Raw genomic sequence first — 12,715 nt, forward strand, 5'->3', positions numbered from 1 at the left:
AGATGCGTACAGTTAAGCCCCCCCTTACTGTGTATGTGTTTTGGGGGGGCAACTACAGTGCCTGTATATGGTTTCCTGAATCCCGATAACCTATACTGTACAAAGGGGCTCATTTAGAGTTAGACGAACCAGGAGAACTGCCCTTAAACAGTGTTGCCTCATTTAATCCAATGGTACCCTGCCCCATTCATAAGCCAGGGGCCATATTACAGGGTCCCGGGGCGCAACCGGCATGTGCACCCATTTGGCTGGTCCCCGGGCTCTTTGGTATTGCTGAAAGGAGTCGGGAATGTTACTTTAATTATCTGAATATGAGCCACAAGTGGGCAATGTATACCTTTTGCCCATAGCCCTTTTATTGGTGTGACATTTATTACACCGCTAAAATCTGCTTTTGCTGGGTCAGAATTTATTTTGACCAATAAATTCGAAGCAGTTAACATTTTTGGGGACTAAATCCAGATTATGGTGGTCACCACTTAGTCCGTTAAATACTGGGATTTTTTCCCTCAGATAAATATCAGCAGGTTTAACTCCTTCGGTGCGTCGGACGGCCCCCGGCCGTCCCACGTGACGGTGGGCATGTGCTGAGGACGGCCGCGGGCCATCCAAACCCCTCCCACTGATTAAAATGCCTGCACCGTGGCAGAATTTGCACCGCGGTCAACGGGTTAACCTGCCAATATTTATCACAATACTCATAATTGTGATATGTACCGTTACAGCAGTTATTGCACATATCAAAATTAACTGTACAGAGGGGTTCATTTAGAGTTTGCCGAATCAGTTGAACTGCCATAAAACAGTGTTTGGTATTGTGCACGCCACCGTTAATTGCACTGTCTGCAGGCTTCTAAGCACAGCATCGGGCACCCCAACTCTTTCTTTCCTAAATTAAGCACTACCCAGACATCCCCTTGCAGGCAGATGCAATCACTGACTGCACCTGCCTGAAAGGGGGCCTGTCTCCTCTCTCCAAAGTGCAGGTGGATTGCCGCCTGCACTGTGAAACACGGAGCAGCTTTTAAGTAGCTGCTCCATATTTCACTAAAATGTGCTGCCCCTAGGGCCTTGGGAGGATGAATGGCTGAGTGAACTCACTGGGATTCGAACCTGTGACCATAAGATCAAACACAGGCCACTACAGTGGACTCATTGGTCCATTAGGCCACCAGGCCCGGCCACCATAGTAGGGCGCACTTTCCTTGTTTGAGCCCAGCACAGCTGTTTTAAGGTGTGTCGTGGCACAAACACAGAACGTGTGCCATTATGGTTCTACGGGTCCAGATCCGTACTTACAGAGTCTCTTCTAGCTCTATCAGTGCAAGATTGTAATGACAGTCACCCTGCCTTGTGTGAGGCATGGGACATTTCAATCAATTATTGGTCCTGACATGCAGGAGGAAAACTTCCTGTTCATCAGGTCCATTGAGTTTTTCTTTTTCAGCAGCAATCCCCTATTTTGGAGGTTGGTTTCTGGAAAACAAAACACTTTGCAACCAAACACAATCACCACAGCACCAGCTCAGCAACATATAAATCCTTTACTGCAACTGTGGCACCGGTGATTGCAGTGAAGGCTTTAGAGAGCTGCCAGGCAGGCAGGAATCTTTAAATTGAGTTGGTAGTCCTCCTCCAGGGGAACCAAGGCCAGACCTGGCGGCTAGCAGACAGTCCATCAGTCTCTAAATCACTTGTTAAATATAGTTATGAAAGTGATGATGGTTTATTTTGCCAGACTACACTTGCACGCCACACCAGGAATGTGGGTCTGGTCCTGTACAGCTTATTCCCCCATCCAGAGGTACTGCCTAGGGACCGGGGAGTGTAGTTATCACAGATATGAGGAACACATAATTACAGTAGGATTTGTTATGATTTTCAGGCACACTTGTGGGGATTTTGAAGAATCCTCAAAACAATACTATAAAGGCCTTACAAGAATAACTACAACTCAAATTTAAAAGTAAAACTCTTGAACCAAAAGAAATATGCTTTCTAAGGTCCTAGAAATCTTTCATCAGTATCATTGATCTATTCCATTGCTAGATTTTAGTCTATCCTCAAGTCCACCTGGAGAAGTATCCGGTTCTCATCTGTGTGTGTGAATATCATCTGAGGCATAAGAGCAGTTAAGAAGAGTAAAATTACTTCTATCTTTTTATGTGCGGAGACTCCGTACTCGTAAAAATTCTACTAGTAAATTGCTTTGTGAACAGCAAACCATCATAAACTTAAACAAAAGTGTACGTTTACCTTTGTGAATCATGCCCTGTGACTCTTGATGTTACCATGATAGAGTGCAGTGCCTACATTGCATGTTTGTTATAAGCTCTTTCGTGAGCACAAACAGCTACTTAGGAGCTACTGTTTTGGCTGGATGACTGTGGTCATCCTTGTTCTTAAATTATTTGTGAACGGCGCAGTAGTAGCGATCAGTTTGTGAAACTGGACAACAAGCATTATGTGTTGCATTTGTATTTCTTAACAGAGATTTTTTTCTTCATTTATTTGCAACGTTTAGTTCTCCTGCTTTTACATTACATATACCTATCAATTTAAGAAGTTATCCTGTATCAAGTGAGGACCTTCATATGACCTACTTTGAGGTAGTCATTGGCTGCATAACCAAGTAACCCAGAGATTCAATAGGGTTTGGTAGGTCTCTTCTATACAGTGGCGTAGCTAAGGGAGGCGGTCCACCCCAGGCGGCACTATTTTGGGGGCCCTTTGGTTTTGCTTTGTTCGTCCTAAGTCGGCAGGGTATGCCCAGACGTGGGTCCTTTGTTCACTTTGCCACTGGATTCAAGCTAGCCTGGCTGATGACGACTGATTAGCCAGAAACCGGTCCCAGGATGCTTGTTTCCGGTCCAGGGAAGACATGGCTTGGCAGTTCGGGCTGGACTGTTTCCATGAGGCACAGGGTCAGACTGATTTGCATATGGCCATGTCTGAACTGGGGTGGCGGAGTGAGCTCAAGAATGATGATGGATTAAACCCAGATCAGTTGAATGGGGGTGAGTGCTTGCATTGTTCCACACTCCGTCCATCAACCCCTTTGGTTTTGCTTTGTTCGCCCTAAGCTGGCAGGGTATGCCCAGACGTGGGTCCCTTGCTCACTTTGCCACTGGATTCAAGCTAGCCTGGCTGATGATGGCTGATTAACCAGAAACTGGTCCCAGGGTGCTTGTTTCCGGTCCAGGGAAGACATGGCCTGGCAGTTCGGGCTGGGCTGTTCCCCTGAGGCAGAGGGTGAGACTGATTTGCACATGGCCATGTCTGAACTGGGGTGGCGGAGTGAGCTAAAATGATGATGAATTAAACCCAGATCAGTTGACTGGGGGTGAGTGCTTGTATTGTTCAACACTCCCTCCATCATCACCTTTGGTTGTGCTTTGTTTGCCCTGAGTTGGCAGGGTATGCTCAGACGTGGGCCCCATGCTCACTTTGCCACTGGATTCAAGCTAGCCTGGCTGATGATGGCCGATTAGTCAGAAACCGGTCCCAGGATGCTTGTTTCCGGTCCAGGGAAGACATGGCTTGGCAGTTCGGGCTAGACTGTTCTCATGAGGCACAGGGTCAGACTGATTTGCATATGGCCATGTCGGAACTGGGGTGGCGGATTGAGCTTAAGAATGATGATGGATTAAACCCAGATCAGTTGACTGGGGTTGACTGCTTGCATTGTTCAACACTCTGTCCATCATCCCCTTTGGTTTTGCTTTGTTCGCCCTAAGTTGGCAGGTTATGCCCAGACGTGGGTCCCTTGCTCACTTTGCCACTGGATTCAAGCTAACCTGTCTGATGACGGCTGAGTAGCCAGAAACCGGTCCCAGGATGCTTGTTTCCGGTCCAGGGAAGACATGGCTTGGCAGTTCGGCCTGGACTGTTCCCACGAGGCACAGGGTCATACTGATTTGCATATGGCCATGTCTGAACTGGGGTGGCGGAGTGAGCTAAAAAATTATGATGGATTAAACCCAGATCAGTTGACTAGGGGTGAGTTCTTGCATTGTTTAACACTCCGTCCATCATCCCCTTTGGTTTTACTATTTTGGAAGCGGCGGCCTTTGTAGTTTATTTGGGGAGCGGGACACTCACTGACACTACTGTCAGTCAGTCTAGCTAAGCCTCTGATTCCCTCTCTTTCTGTCTTGCTCCTCACTTACTGAAAACCGTGATTTAAAGAAACTGTTCACAACCTCTTTACTTATTTCATTTAGTTGCTTCCCGGGTAAATGGATCAGAGAAAGAAAAACACTCTTGCGGGAAATGCCCTTTTTCTGACATTTTTCTATTCCAAAGTGCAGCCTCGGGATGGAGAGAAATAAAATGTTTTAAATATGAAAAATAAATACATAACTAAATAAAGCAAGACAGAGTGGTTGCAAAGTGGCCCGATTGGTTTTATTCACACCCAAACACATCAGCCTCACTTTATAGACTTTGCTGTGAAGCGCTACTTTTGTTTTCTCCTCTTTCTTTGAACAGCATTGTTGTCCCCAGGTGGGGAAGTGCACCATTCCTGGATGTATTGCAATACCTGGTTGATGGGTGGATTGGAAAACAAAATTTGTACCATGGCTCTTTATAAACCATTCTGCTTACGTTTTGTAAGGATATAAGCAATGGACATTGAAACAGTTCCCTTCAGGGACCTGTAGTCATGTCCTTAACTTTTCAAGTAAAACCACTTGCTGATTTATAAATAGTGAGTGAGAGATCGTTAAGGTAACCATGTTTCTGCTTACATTTCACATGCTTTACTTAATCTTGCATTCCCTATGACTGTTTGCTTTGACTTTTTTTTTTTTAGGCAGCATATTACTCTTATCAAGTGCATAATTTGAATTCAGCCACATCCAAGTGTTTATAGCGGCACAATTAGGTTGTAGCTGAAGGCAGTGCGAGTTTCTCTCAGTGGGGCAATATGGTGTTCAGTGGGGGAGAGGATGTGGCACTATGGCTAGAGCTGTCGAATTTGGAACTGGGGAACTGGGGAACTGGGTCCAGTCCACCAGACCACTCTACTGAGGGAGCATATTCCCATGCTAGACCTTAGAAGGCCCCACTAGACCTTAGAAGGCCTGATGTCTTAGCACAAGCAGGTGTACCCTAGTGGCGTCAGTTGTGGGTTAACCGTGAAGGCTTGTCCACCACAATCTATACTGAAGTTCATCTCCAGTCTAGTGGGCAGGCCTACGAAGCAGCACACCCTAGAGCAACAGTGATCCCATCACTGTGACTCTGTCACTGAGGTCACATGAACCTTGAGCAGGTTAGGGCGGTGCGAACGGTGTGACTGCAATGGGTACCTATTTCGGGTGGGTGCGTAGTGTTTGCAAGTATATTATGGTTTTAAAAAACTTGCTGCCTCCTTCCTGGCCTCCAGCAATTTTCAGCAACAATAAAAATGTCATGATAACTTCGGTGATTAATGTTCTTCCTAGAGAGAGATCAGAGTTTTGTCTAGTGGAAGGGTTGACTCCTAGAAAAGTAGCACAGAGGGTTAATGTGCCTGCTGCAAAGAATGTGTACCATGCAGATCACTAAGTGCACATAATGTTAACTAGGTTAGTAGATTACTGCTTTTGTCAGCGAGATCCTTTTGTTACTTGCAGTTTATAAATTAAAATCCTAACATAGAAGTGAGCTATTAAACTATACTGCCTACTAGTATGGTTTTCATGTGGCTTCTACACCTTGTAGTCCTTTGTCTTATGTAACATTTCCTATACAGACACGTATAAATGATTGTCTTTGTGTAGTGTGTGTGATGTAAAGTGTTCTGACACCGTACACTGGTATGAGTGGTGCTGTAAATCAAATTAAATGCATCTAAGAAAGAGTGTGGTTTTGGCAACTTGAGCATGGTTGCTGGGCAGGCCTCGGAAGAGCCTGTAAGAAGCGCATGCCGATCACAGCCAGGCAGGCTGACGGATATGTTTGGAGGTATTCGGAAGAATCACACTGGTATGGTTGGGCGAGTGGCCCCGGGGTGCTGTGCGCGGCCCTCTCCATCTGCGAGTTCAGATTGTTGGCACTTGCTTGCCTTGGTTGGTGGACCGGTGTGGAGCTGGCATTCCGGTGATGCATGTGAGAAATATTTGTGCCCGAGGTTTGACAGTGGAGTGAGATTCAAAATCTGAGTCGAGACTTGCACAGTCATGGGGCTGTGGATTCCATGGGCGGCAGTCTGTGGGATGGCCCCAGGCGCCACGGGCTCTAGCTACGCCTTTGCTTCTATAGCAGACAAAAATCCCAGTACATCACGGAAAGCACTTATGATGTCACCATTGATACTGCTTGGATGTCCCTGTGACCATGGGATATGGGGAAAAGCTTGACAATGGAGTTTGGGGTACAGAGAAAGGATATATTGACAAATGTTATTATTTTAGTGGGATTTGCCCGAAGTGCTCTGCACTACCTTGACACACTTCCAAATACTGCAAAGCAAAATAGCAATGATATTAACCTTAGATCCTAGGGAAGCAGCTCCCTCCAAGAAAAGAATGAGGATTCTAAAAAGAACAAAGAGGTCAAGGAAGAGATCATGGTAATGCATGAAATCCCTGGAAACTACAGACCGTAAAGGAACACAGAGCAATGTTTTTAAACAGGAATATTATGCATAATATCTGATAATTAATGGTTACAAAGATAAATACTAAGTCATTCTTCCAATAGTTTCAACCTAAACTTGAATCAAAATGAGAAGCCATTCATCAGGGACTTTTGTTTGAATTAGCACAATTAGAAATGAAAGACGCAACAGAAACGTAACCCTGTTGCTGATAGTAAAACTAAGTATATTGTTGCTCATGAGAGCCCCAGCACAAGCAGGTATGGTAATTTGACATGCGGAGGCTCTAGAGAAACAACTGCGCTCGAGAAAATATCCCAAGCAATTGGTACGCAAATCTATGAAAAGAGCGGCCAATATCAATCGGGAGTCTCTTCTGGAACCTTCTCTTCCTAAGGAAAAGAACCAAAGAATTACATGCGTAACACACATACAGTACTCAATCGAATGGGATACAAAAAATCGTCAAGAAGCATTGGACCATCTTGAACACCGGTTCCGACGATCTTCCACCTCCACTTTTTGCCTTTAAGAGAGGAGCCAACCTAAGAGACAAACTCGTACATACGAGACCAAGGACGAAAATCGCACGGTCAGTTGGGACTCTCTGGGACATGCCGGCTATCGAGGGGCATCACCCTTGTGGTAACTGTGCAGCTTGCCCGCAAACATCTAAATCGAGAAGCCTGGATATTGGAAGTAATCGTCCATGGCAACAAAGGCGGTTTACTAACTTTAACAGTCAAAATCTGATTTATCTTATCACTTGCCCTTGTCATCTTAAGTACATGCGTATGACCACCAGGAAGATAAAGGTGCGGATTTCAGAACACAAAAGCACCATCCGGTGTAAAAAACAGGCCACTCGCCTCACCAACCACTTCCTGGAGGTGGGTCATGCCCACACAGACTTTACCTGGACAGTTATCGAACAACCAATGATCCCTGAACACACCTCAGATATCAGCAAATACCTCTTTAAGAAAGAACAACAATGGGTATATAAACTAAATACAGATAAGGAAGGTCTTAATGAGGACATACCTTGGATGTCACTCTAATTAACAGACCCCTGCTCCTTTTGCTACTAATGACCAGTAAGAGACGAATTTTGCCTAGTGAATAGCCATGTCATCACATTAAGAATTATTAACGGCTCTAAGATATCTGTGATTCACTAGATTCCTGTGCCTTTGCCACATATGATAAAGTGGTAACACAGTTTATCTAGCAAATAGCCACGCCTGATTGAGTCCATTATGAGTTTATTACCATGATCAGGAATAACTGCCTACTGAATGTAGGACATGGTAAGTTCTCCGCCTCAGCAGGGTTCATTATTGGATCTTTCACAGGGACTACATACATACAACGTACGTATAAGAAGGTCCTCATCATGGTCAATAATGAGGTAGTACATAATTATAAAAAGATCCACTGAAGCGGTAAGAGATATATGACAAGGACAGGTATACAGGTAGACCACTGTGCCTTCTACGAGGCCGGGTCACCCCTCCTGCTGCCAAGCGCCTTCCTTCCTGTCTGCCAGCCTACCTACGCGACCCAGCCGCCGCTGAGCCGCACGTCGACTCCGCCGATTCCCACCGCTGCCTCCCTGCGGCCCCGCCCACCTCCAGCCCATTGGACAACCCGCTACCCGCCTCCCAGCTGACCCGCCCTCCCGGCTACGGACTTAAGGAGAGCGCTGCTGACATCGCTGGAGTGACCACTGTGCCTTCTACGAGGCCGGGTCACCCCTCCTGCTGCCAAGCGCCTTCCTTCCTGTCTGCCAGCCTACCTACGCGACCCAGCCGCCGCTGAGCCGCACATCGACTCCGCCGATTCCCGCCGCTGCCTCCCTGCGGCCCCGCCCACCTCCAGCCCATTGGACAACCCGCTACCCGCCTCCCAGCTGACCCGCCCTCCCGGCTACGGACTTATGACGCCCCCTCAGCGACCGCGCAGCGGACGCGCGCAGCGGGAGCACCGAATGAGCGCCGAAGGTGCGCCAAAGGTAAGCCCGTCTGCGCCCGTCCGCGCCTGGACCGCGCCCAGTGCCAGGACCCCTGGCCCCCGCAGACCCCAGCCCACCCACCGGACGTACGACGCCGCCGCCCTCAACGCACTCAACACCGGCCGAGCCCCGGGATGCTACCGAGCCACCCCGAGACGCACCCACGGACCCTTCTGCTGCAACTCCTGCAAAGTCACCTGCACCCCGACCCGCACCACTCCAGCAGTGCCCAAGACCTCGAAGAACAACAGCAGCAGCCACCTGAGATGCATCCTGCTCAACACCCGCTCCGTCCACAGGCACGCCGTCGAGCTCTGGAACCTGCTCGACACCACAGCCCCAGACGTCGCCTTCCTCACGGAAACCTGGATGAACGCCTCTTCAGCGCCCGACATCGCCATCGCCATCCCAGACGGCTACAAGATCATCCGAAGGGACCGCATCAACAACACTGGAGGAGGCATCGCCATCGTCCACAGGAACACCATCCGCATCACGACCAACACCGATGACACCCTCGCTACCGCCGAGCACCTGCACTTCCAAGTCCACATCAACCCCAAGACCACCCTCAGAGGCACCCTCATCTACAGACCCCCTGGACTACGCACACAATTCAGCGAAGACATCGCCGACTTCATCAGCCCGCACACCCACTGCTCCGCTGACTACATCCTCCTCGGGGACCTCAACTTCCACCTGGAGAACAACAACGACCGCAACACCACCACCCTGCTGGACAACCTCGCCAACCTCGGACTCAAGCAACTGGTGACCACCCCCACCCACCACGCCGGACACACACTCGACCCCGTCTTCTCATCCAGCAAGGACATCGCCTTCAGCCACGCCACCGGACTCCACTGGACGGACCACAGTTGCGTCCACTTCAGCTTCGCAAGGACCACGATCCACCACCACCAGCAACAGGCTGCACGCAGAAGCTGGAACAAGATCACAGCCGACCAGCTCGCGTCCTCCCTGAGCACGAACCCTCCCACCAGCACAACGAACCCTAGCCAGGCGGCCACCAACCTCACAACGTGGATCAGCGACTGCGCAGACGAGCTCGCCCCCCTGAGGACCCAGCCCAGCAGACCCGGCAGCAAGAAAGCCCCATGGTTCACCGACGAACTCAAGAGCTCCAAGAAGAACTGCCGAGCCCTCGAGAGAACCTGGCGCAGAGACCCAACACCGGACAACATGACTGCCCTCAAGCTCGCCACCCGGAAACACCACCAACTCATCCGCGCCACCAAGAAAACTGCTTTCAAGGAACGACTGGACAACAACGCACACAACAGCAAAGAACTCTTCAACATCGTCAAAGAGCTCTCCAACCCCAACGCCGGAAACAACGACATCACCCCTTCGCAAGACCTCTGCAACTCCCTCGCCTCCTACTTCCACAACAAGATCGCGGACATACACAACAGCTTCAGCACTCAACCGACGAGCACCGCGACCGAACCACCACCCCCCACCACCACCCTCCGCGCCTGGACTCCGATCAGCACCGAAGACACCATCCGCACGATGAACTCCATCCACTCCGGATCTCCGACCGACCCCTGCCCTCACCACGTCTTCAACAAGGCCAACGCTATCATCGCACCCCACCTACGGGACATCATCAACACCTCCTTCGACACCGCCACCTTCCCGCAGAGCTGGAAGCACGCCGAACTCATCGCTCTACTCAAGAAGCCATCGGCTGACCCCACCGACCTCAAGAACTACCGCCCCATCTCGCTGCTCCCGTTTCCTGCAAAAGTCATCGAGAAGACCGTCAACAAGCAGCTGGCCGCCTTCCTCGAGACGAACGGATCCCTCGACCCCTCGCAGTCCGGCTTCCGGGCCAACCACAGCACCGAGACCGCCCTGATCGCAGCCACCGATGACATCCGAGCGCTGCTCGACAACGGAGAAACAGCGGCCCTCATCCTCCTCGACCTCTCCGCGGCCTTCGACACTGTCTGCCATCGTACCCTAGTACAACGCCTCAGCAACGTCGGAGTCCAGGAGAAGGCACTGGAGTGGATCATCTCCTTCCTCGCTGGAAGAACACAGAGAGTCTGCCTCCCCCCGTTCAGATCTGAAGCCACCGAAGTCATCTGCTTGTTGTAAATATTTTTGTCCACCCTAAGCGTGGAAGGGTATACTCAGATGTGAGTCCCTTGCTCATTGCACCATCAGGATTCAAGCAAGCCGGGCCGAAGACGGCTGAAATGCCAGAAACCGGTCCCCGGAAGCTTGTTTCCTTCCCAGTGTAAGAATTGGCTTTTGTAGTCTGGTCTGCCCTGTTCCCATGATGCACTGGGCCAGGGACAGACTAATTTGTATACAGCCAGGTTCTGAAACTGGGATAGTGCAATGAGCTAAAAAACGGTGTTGGATCTAGCCCTGATCTCTTGACTGGGTGAGAGTATTCTGCTTAATTCAGAGACTCTGTCCATCACCACCCCTTGTTGGAAATATTTTTGTCCACCCTAAGCGTGGAAGGGTATACTCAGATGTGAGTCCCTTGCTCATTGCACCATCAGGATTCAAGCAAGCCGGGCCGAAGACGGCTGAAATGCCAGAAACCGGTCCCCGGAAGCTTGTTTCCTTCCCAGTGTAAGAATTGGCTTTTGTAGTCGGGTCTGCCCTGTTCCCATGATGCACTGGGCCAGGGACAGACTAATTTGCATACAGCCAGGTTCTGAAACTGGGATGGTGCAATGAGCTAAAAAACGGTGTTGGATCTAGCCCTGATCTCTTGACTGGGTGAGAGTATTCTGCTTAATTCAGAGACTCTGTCCATCACCACCCCTTGTTGTAAATATTTTTGTCCACCCTAAGCGTGGAAGGGTATACTCAGATGTGAGTCCCTTGCTCATTGCACCATCAGGATTCAAGCAAGCCGGGCCGAAGACGGCTGAAATGCCAGAAACCGGTCCCCGGAAGCTTGTTTCCTTCCCAGTGTAAGAATTGGCTTTTGTAGTCTCGTCTGCCCTGTTCCCATGATGCACTGGGCCAGGGACAGACTAATTTGCATACAGCCAGGTTCTGAAACTGGGATGGTGCAATGAGCTAAAAAACGGTGTTGGATCTAGCCCTGATCTCTTGACTGGGTGAGAGTATTCTGCTTAATTCAGAGACTTTGTCCATCACCACCCCTTGTTGTAAATATTTTTGTCCACCCTAAGCGTGGAAGGGTGTACTCAGATGTGAGTCCCTTGCTCATTGCACCATCAGGATTCAAGCAAGCCGGGCCGAAGACGGCTGAAATGCCAGAAACCGGTCCCCGGAAGCTTGTTTCCTTCCCAGTGTAAGAATTGGCTTTTGTAGTCTGGTCTGCCCTGTTCCCATGATGCACTGGGGCCAGGGACAGACTAATTTGCATACAGCCAGGTTCTGAAACTGGGATGGTGCAATGAGCTAAAAAACGGTGTTGGATCTAGCCCTGATCTCTTGACTGGGTGAGAGTATTCTGCTTAATTCAGAGACTCTGTCCATCACCACCCCTTGTTGTAAATATTTTTGTCCACCCTAAGCGTGGAAGGGTATACTCAGATGTGAGTCCCTTGCTCATTGCACCATCAGGATTCAAGCAAGCCGGGCCGAAGACGGCTGAAATGCCAGAAACCGGTCCCCGGAAGCTTGTTTCCTTCCCAGTGTAAGAATTGGCTTTTGTAGTCTGGTCTGCCCTGTTCCCATGATGCACTGGGCCAGGGACAGACTAATTTGCATACAGCCAGGTTCTGAAACTGGGATGGTGCAATGAGCTAAAAAACGGTGTTGGATCTAGCCCTGATCTCTTGACTGGGTGAGAGTATTCTGCTTAATTCAGAGACTCTGTCCATCACCACCCCTTGTTGTAAATATTTTTGTCCACACTAAGCGTGGAAGGGTATACTCAGATGTGAGTCCCTTGCTCATTGCACCATCAGGATTCAAGCAAGCCGGGCCGAAGACGGCTGAAATTCCAGAAACCGGTCCCCGGAAGCTTGTTTCCTTCCCAGTGTAAGAATTGGCTTTTGTAGTCTGGTCTGCCCTGTTCCCATGATGCACTGGGCCAGGGACAGACTAATTTGCATACAGCCAGGTTCTGAAACTGGGATGGTGCAATGAGC

At 49.5% G+C, this 12,715-nt stretch overlaps 1 protein-coding gene across 1 annotated transcript in view; it reads right to left on the reverse strand.

Annotated features, from left to right (window-relative positions):
- Positions 1-12,715, reverse strand: part of LOC144773380 (SAM domain-containing protein SAMSN-1-like) — a 390,420-nt gene that overhangs the window by 221,412 nt on the left and 156,293 nt on the right. The window lies entirely within an intron of this gene.

Source organism: Lissotriton helveticus, chromosome 8 (assembly GCF_964261635.1).
Source record: "Lissotriton helveticus chromosome 8, aLisHel1.1, whole genome shotgun sequence".
Lineage (NCBI taxonomy): Eukaryota > Metazoa > Chordata > Amphibia > Caudata > Salamandridae > Lissotriton > Lissotriton helveticus.